The sequence below is a fragment of the Pundamilia nyererei genome, unplaced genomic scaffold, assembly GCF_000239375.1.
Source record: "Pundamilia nyererei isolate P.nyererei 1_Seehausen unplaced genomic scaffold, PunNye1.0 scaffold00059, whole genome shotgun sequence".
Taxonomy (NCBI): Eukaryota; Metazoa; Chordata; class Actinopteri; order Cichliformes; family Cichlidae; genus Pundamilia; species Pundamilia nyererei.
In genome coordinates this window covers 1050737-1059201 of record NW_005187460.1, presented here as the reverse complement: position 1 = coordinate 1059201, position 8465 = coordinate 1050737, and positions in this window count along the sequence as shown.

Below are 8465 nucleotides of genomic sequence, written 5' to 3'. Positions count from 1 at the left end.
TAATGTTTTGTTTGCGGACCTCAGTTTCTATGTTGTCTTCGTAAGGGGATTTACAGCTTTGCACAAGAGCCAAAAGGTTTTAATGAGGGCCTTAGCTTTTGATTGATAGCTATCAAAGATTACATACGGGTATGTGTAAACTTGTGTTGATGATGATGGAGCTCTATCTTTTTCTTCTCCTTTCCTACTCTTCTTATAAAATGATGACCTGCTTGCGTCAAGCAAGCAAAAAAACCCAAAAAAACTACCTCTCTGAGGTGGTGAACTGAGAGATGAATATTGTTAACGTGCTCTTTTAAGCGATGAGTTTCATCTTTATTTTGTGGTCTAAACCACTATGCGTGCCGTGCACACTCCTCTTTTGCTTTGCTTCACAGGCACGGCAATGAGCGCTGCCACACGCAAACCAAATACTGTAATGACTGAGATAACACAGAATTGAAACAGAGATGTCCCACTCTTAAGTTCAGGCTGGTAGCACTTCTTTCAGTCTGTCTAAAATATGAACAGAACAGAGGAAAGATATGAAACCGATGCTCTCTCAAAGCTTCTGCACACATTAATGAGAACACTCTGGTGCGTAACGTTCTCGAGCTTTTCCTGCTGACGGTGAGGATTGTGGTATTTGGAAAACGATGCGTCTTCTCCACTCCAAGGCCATACTCTGTACTTTATGGTTCTGGGAAATGGAATCCAACATTTGTACATGTTTGCATATGTCTATATTTCAACATATATCAGTCCATTTTCGAAAGATAACTGTGGCCGAGGTGGTGTGAATTCCCATTTCTGTTTTTTGTACAGTTGGAGATTACATGTTGCAAAAAAAAACCTAACTTCACTGTGGCCTGCAGAAATCCTGTGAGGGTTGTGGGCACTTCTGTGGAGTCATGGTTGAGCTGTGTCATTTTTAGTTATAGTAGTCACTGAATAGTAGTTCATTGAAAAATATTCTCCACACTTTGGTCTGCTTTGTTTTCCCAGCTCAGGGTACAGGGACTCAAAACATGTATTTCTGTGTGTGTTCTTGGACGGCTTGTGTGTTTTTCATATTTTTTGGCGCATTCAGTAAGCCTCTATAAAAATCACTTTTTTTTTATTGCGGATGAACAGTGTGTACTTGTGTTGATGGGTCACAGCGGATGTTCAGCTGAGCGATCATCTTCACCGGTGAGTCAGACGACAGTAAGCGACTCTAATCTGGGCCGCGGGGTCTGGGAAAAAGAAAAAAAATCAACATCCATTTGGTTGTCATGGTGAGTTAGATCCAATTATGCAACAGGCAGCGGAAAATGGTTTTGGAGAGAGACAGATATTCAGGAGACTTGGGAGAAAAAGCCGCTTGCCGTGCCAGCTGATCTGAGAGGTATCAGCGTTACCCTTATTTAACCAGACACATTGGCTAAGGGCACATTCCTGTGAACGGCAGCAGGTTCTGCAGAAAGAGATACGCATTCACAGATTTGTTTAAGTTTTAAAACTATTCTGTTCTTGAAAACTGGGCCCTGCAAATGCTTTCCCCAAGGGCATCACGACCTTGACTTTATTGCCTTTGCATGTCAAGAGCCAGCCCAAGGATTTGAAACAATCCATCCTCCCTTCACTACATGAAATAATACTTTTGTTGAGTCCTTTTTAAATCTTCCTAAACAATGCTGTCATCAAGTATAAGACAAACGACTTTCTGCCCTCTGAACAGAGATTATAAGAAGATCATATTGATATACTTTACCATAGTGATTAGCCTCTTCCAGATATTGCTTGTTGCAACAAACATTGCAATCTGATGACTGATTTTAATGATTAGCGTACCCAAGCCTAAATGTCATTCAGCCTGCCTTATTGGTGCCAAAGCCCCCCAGGCCTTTTAAATCAGTCGCTCTACCCTTGTTTTTGTTACTGCAGAACAAATAACACTGCAATGTTGCATTAAGATTTTCAAGAAAATTTTACTCCAATAAAAATGAGCGCATCTGTAAAACCTAATTGCCTCAAGCGTTTTCTGTTACGTGATTAGTAATCATAGCTTTGTCCTTTCTCCTGTATGTCCTTCAATCCTCAGTCTACCTCTTCTTCTTCTCTAACTCTGCCCAGCTTGAAGAAAAGTTGTGGCGATAAAGCTGACTGGTAATGCGAGCTAGCTGCTGGCACAGTTTTCCACAGCAGCTTTCTTTAAAACAGTGCCAACATTGCTAGTAGTAGGGCTTGCTAGAAGAGCAATGACGGCAAGCTCTCTCTCTCTCTCATGGAGCTCAGATTTTAGCCTGCTAACATGCTCTCAAACGGCATAAACACAAATATTAGACGTGCCAAACATCTGCAAATTATCACTTGAGAGCATGGTAGTGTGCTACTATTAGCAATTAAGTTAACAAGCAGAAGAAGGAGAAGGAGAAGCGGGTACTGTGAAGTAAGACTAAACCTACTCATTGAAAAAAAAAGGTTTCTTTACCTTCCAAAGCTGTACCAAATCACTTGTCGTGATGCTTACATTTGCTATGTTGCTATATTCCCATTGCAAATACGGCTAGCATGAACCCCGCGGTGTATGAATAACTTTCACAAAGCTGAGTGTGGAAAACTGGTGTCTGTAGGTACACCCACCTGTACCTTTCACTACAATAATGAGTAGATGTGCCTCCCACTTTACAGTTAAAGCAATTATTACCTTTACTGTGTGCATGTGTCAGCACAACAACAACACAGCTGGCTGTTGATTGGCTACTTCTGGCTCATGCAGGTAATAAAAATGATAGTTGTTTTGCAGCTCCATGCTGGATTTTTACATCTGCGGTACTGCATGTAAGTGCACAAACATCTGTATCTGAGTTATACAAGGAGTATGTGATTTTTGGAGTCGAAGAGGAGTACACAGCGGAGCGCTTTCCCCTTGCAGAGGTTAAGGGAGCGTGCACTTCAAAGACTGTTTTTAACATTTTTTCTTTCACGTCAATAAAACAGTCTGGTACACTATGAAATGCGTATAAATAGATATATTGCTTGGATCTGCAGCAGTATTGGCGTAGTTGCTAGAGAACCAGCAACCTGTCAGCTGATAGGTGGCCTCCTTAATCAACCTGTCAACTCTTTTTTTTGCTCTCATCATCATCATCATCATCTCCACCCTGAATTAGCGCCATCATGCATTTTCCTCCCATTCCTGGCCTCTTTTTTTTTTTTTTTTTCCCCCATCCAACCCTGACCCAGTCCTGGGACATTTGAGGTCATAGCTTTTCTACACCTCATCCATGCTGGACCAATTCCCTGGAAACTGGTCCAGTACTCGGTCATAAAGTCCATGAACACACCAGCACATCTAAGCTGAGCTCAAAACAGTCAGTTAAGAGGCTCCGAATGTATCCACTTGACTTTGACTGGTCTGTCCTGATTTTCTCTTTCCTATGCTCTCTCTCTCTCTGTCTCTCTCTCTCCCTACTACCTCTCTGGTATTTATGTATTGGTAGTTGCCCTGGAGACAGGACACACAAACACTGTGGCGGTAGACAGGAAGTGCTGTGGAACCACAATGGCGTCACTGCGGCTCTGCGCTCGCTCTCCTCTTCTCCCCTCCTCTCTCTCCCTCTGTCTGCCTCAGCCAGCATGCATGCTATTATCCTTAGCAGAGCTATACACAGAGACCACACTTCTCTTTCTCTCCCGTCTCTCTCATTTCTCTCATTATTATTAGCATTGCTTTTTCAGCTGTCTCCCGCTCTCCCTTCAACTTTATACCACATTAGCTACCTCAGTATTTGGAAAATTGCTGTCTGATTTGCGGTGTCTGGTATGCCTTGGTGTTAGTTGATGTGCTGAAAAGCTGTTGGGCTGTTTTAAATATCTCGACCTGCCCGACTACAGGCAGGCAGGTCGAGAAACTTACTCCTGTGCTTTAGAAAACTGGGTCAAGAATGCGTGTGTTTACTGTGTGTTTTGGAGCTTGTGAGAGGACTCCAGGACGTGCGGGTTCAAGAGTGAAAAACATAAGTGAACGCCTGAAAGCGACTTACAGAGGCGGTGGCCTGCTTGCGTACTGTAAAGTGTTTCGTATACGGTGAAGAGGCAGATATGAGAAGGGCAGTGGCACAGAGAGTACAAAGGGAATGTGTGTGGTCTTATTGCAGACTCTTACATCAGGCAGGCCTTAGTGTACAGTGCACATCCCTCCTGTTCTCCCTCTGTCTTTTTACACACCCTGCCTCTAAATATACTCCTCTGGAAAAACCCCTTGAGAAGATACCGCCCTCTTCCACTCAGTGTGCTAAAAATACGCTGCCAAGACCACCTTTACAACCCCCTGCCTTCTGTGCTTGCCTTTCTTTTGGCCCTCTCCCTCCCCCCCTCCTTCTACTGCTGCTGTCCCTCTTGCTCATTGTCGTCTCTTTACTCAACACCAGTTCATTAACTTACCTAACTTTCTTGTGTGCTGTGATTTCTTTTTGCCCCTTTCTCCTGTTCTTTCTACTTCCCCATACTTTTCTGTGTGGCCCCCTTTCTGATAGACATCCATCCATCCGTGCACCCAGCCAACCCCTCTGGGTTCAGCTTCTGGTGTCAAAACTCAGTCGACAGTTGAATTCTCAGGACACATAAACAGAGAAGAAGAAACAGAGGTGAATTTTATTGAAGTGAGCTCATAGCATGGGAGTGAGCGACAGAGCAAAACAAGTTGAAGGGAGAAGGAAAGATTAAATGCAGATATGGTTGAATGACCTATTTGTCGGTGGGGCCATGAAGATGGAAAACAATATTAGTGCTGGCCACAGCCACAATCATAGCTTTGGTTTCATTTATGATTAAAACACCATAAAGCATAGAAAGAGGAAGAAATTAATAAAAATCCCAAACAAACTGAAACTGCTGTATTAGACGTGTCCTAAAACGATTCAATTCAACTTAATTTATATTGCACCAAATCCCAACAGATCACCTGAAGGCGTTTTAAAGGCCCTACAATAATACAGAGAAAAACCCAAACTTAAAAAAACCCAGCCTATGAGCAAGCACTTGGGAACAGTGGGAGGGAGATAAGGCATAAGACATGCTGTGGAAGAGAGCCAGAGATTAATAATAACTAATGATTAAATGCAGAGTGGTCCATAAACAGACAGAGTTAAAAGAGGTGAGTAGTGAAGAAACACTGAATCATGGGAAGCCCCCAGCAGCCAGGACTATTGCACCGTAACTAAGGGAGGATTCAGTATCACACGATCCAGCTGTAACTATATGCTTATTCAAAAAGGAAAGTTTTAAGCCCAATCTTAAAAGCAGAGAGGGTTTCTGGCTCCAAACTAGGCGCTGGTTCCACAGAACAAGGCCCTGAAAACTGAAGGCTCTTCCTCCCATACTACTTTAAAATACTAAGGAACCACAAATAAGTCAGCAGAGTGAGAACGAAATGCTATAATCGGGTTATAACATCCTATGAGTCATTTTATATGATTTCATGATTTCTTGTTTGATTAAGTCAGCTCGATCGTGTCAATATTAGCTGACAAAAACATAGACTGATAACCTGTGAAACCAAGAGGTGACCTTTGAGCAGCCTCAGAAGAGAAACCAGGGCCCCAAAAACTCACAGGGGAATTTCTGCGACTCTTACTTTGAGTGTGACTACCAGAACTTTAATCAACCGTTAACAGGACAAGCCGCCACAGAGACTTGATTGAGAAAATCAAGACAGAAATAACGAAAGCCCACTGTGGCTGCAAAAAGGAGGAAGCCGAAACTGCTTCAAGGCAGGAATAATTATAGAGAATAAAGTAAACCTGTGAACCTTCCTCATGGATGTGCTGTTCCTTCTCTGTATGAGGAACTGATGAAATGTGGCGTACTGTATGTGTAACGCATAATTTTTCAGCGCAGGAGAGAGGAAGCCTGTCTGTAGCAACGGGGTTGTTTCTGTTCCTCTGCTCAACCGTTGACATCATCTGGAGTGACACACACGGGCCGACTGGCTTCCTCCGTCTCATTAATCACTTGTGCGTTAACAGGCGTGCACATTCTCCTGCGCCCTTTCACAGCTCCACAACACATTTTACCCTCCCTCGTTAGCTCCCAGAAACCCTGCCCACTCAGCAGTGACCGCTGACCCCCACCCTTTCTACAAGTACAGCACTTACATTTTACGTTCTCCACCTGCTGCTCACCTGCAATAGAAGCACAGGAAATTAATTTTAAACATACGTGAGAATATAGTTTAGGCTTTGCTGTTTTTTGACCTTCTTGTACTCACACTATATTTCCCAAAATATTCCCCCACATTAAAATCATTGAAGTCAGGTGTTCCAGTCACTTCCGTGGCTGTCTGAGTGCATTGTGCAAAGTGTAAAGCTTCGTTGAGGGAGGATTATGGTGTGGAGATATTTTTCAGGAGTTGGGCTCAGCCCCTTAGTTCCAGTGAAAAGAACCTTTAATGCTCCAGCATACCAAGACATTTTGGACAATTTCATGCTCACAACTTTGTGGGAACAGTTTGGGGATGGCCCCTTCTTCTTCCAACATGACTGTGCACCAATACACAAAGCTTTGTGTATTGGTGTGAGTCTGGTGTAGAAGAACTTGACTGGCCTGCACGGAGTCCTGACCTCAACCCAAAAGAACACTATTGGGTTGAAGTAGAGCCGAGTCGATGAGCCAGCATCAGTGTCTGAACTCACAAATATGCTTCTGAAAGAATGGTGAAAAATTCCCATAAACACACTCCTTAAATTGTTGAAAGCTTTCCCAGAAGAGTTGAAGCTGTTATAGCTCCAGAGGGCTGAAATCATATTAAGCCCTATGAATTAAGAATGGGATGTCACTCAAGCTCATATGCGTGTGAAGGCAGATGAGTGAATACTTTTGACAATATTGTGTACATTGTGAAAAAATGAACAAACCCATGGCAGTTGGAGGACAGTTGAAATATCTACTGCCTTATCTCTGCTGTTATAAAGCTGACATGACAGGTTATCAACACGAGCTCTGATAGAGTGCTTCGAGCTGAACTTCAGTCAAAGACTAGAGCAGAGAGAAAGAAGGGAAAAGTTGCATTTTTTTCCCTCCCTTCACCCGGTTTGTTTTAAAGAGTTTAAATGATCACACATGTTCCTTTTAAATACTACTAAATGCAGTCATTCATTCACTATTTACACAAAAGCTCCAGTAGTATATCACACCATTAAAAGTCGGGGAACTGAACTGAGAGGACAAAAAAAGCCCCAGAAAAAAAGCCCGTGAGTGGAAGATGGTAGTCAGCTTTGTGAAGCAGCTAGGTCTTCCAGTGTGTGAACGTTTATGACAGCTTATAAACACGCGCACACATCAGTGCAGAAAGAAGAAAAAAAAAAGAGATCTGTGTGCGTTTGTGTGCGGTGGTCTACTTTCTGTTACTCAGCAGGGGTCAATAGTAGTCAAAACACACATTTTATACGGGGGTGAGCCACGCTCTGCTACTGCCTACACAAACACCTTCTTTGTGTAAATAATTTTTAGTCACGTTTACCACCCAAAGGACCATACGGCTATAAAAAATCGCAACAGGCCGTGGGAACGTCGACTGGTCGCAGAGGACAGAAGATGATGAAACACGGGTTTAATCACTCATTTTCATTACACGACGAGATCTGAAGTCAAAAGCTTTGCTAAACGTGTCGCTTTTTTCAGTTTGTTAGGAAAAAATAATAAAAGTGTACATTGACCTGCAGATTATGCAAAGTTTGTTGTGCATAACCAGGTGGCCTTCCTCGGTGTGTAGCCGTGAGACAATAAATGGGTGGTTTAGCAAGTTAAGCCAAGGTGTGCACAAACTGGGTGTGTCTGTATGTGTGTTTCCGCTGCCTCCGCCCATGTGAAGGGTGCTCTGGGGAGAGGTTATGTGCCTGCAGCTCATGCCCTTTGGCTTTTAGTTATTTATTTTTTTGCTTCTCTCCACTTTTGTGCACTCTTCTATCCTCGTTCTCCTCGTATTTTCTTCATTTACCTGGACCCGCTTGTAGCTTTTTATCATTTTTTAAATTTTCTTTCTCTTGATTATTTCTGGATTTGAGCAATTTATTCGTCTCGTTCCCCTCTCTTTTTTCTTTTCTTTTCTTTTTTTTGCCTTCTCAGTCTCCTTCTCTGTGCATGTAGCTGTCCTTATTTGGCTTCTCTCTGAGTGAGTGGGAGCGTATGAATGTGACTGTGTGTGTGTGTGTGTTTCCTCCTGACTGTGACTCACTGCTTGTCTGACTCACGAGCGCTAACAAAAACACAGTTGCCATGGGAACGCACCCTCCACCCCTCCCCTCCATCTCTCTCTCTCTCTCTGTGCACCTCCCTGTCAGTCTCTGGTTTCTCTCTCTCCTTGCAGGCATCCCGGGCAGCCCTGGCACTGTGAAATGGTTGGCATAGTTGGGTGGGATGATGGTGGCACTAAGGTGCATGCAAACAGGATCAAAGGACACACACACACACACACACACACACACACTCACACACACACACAC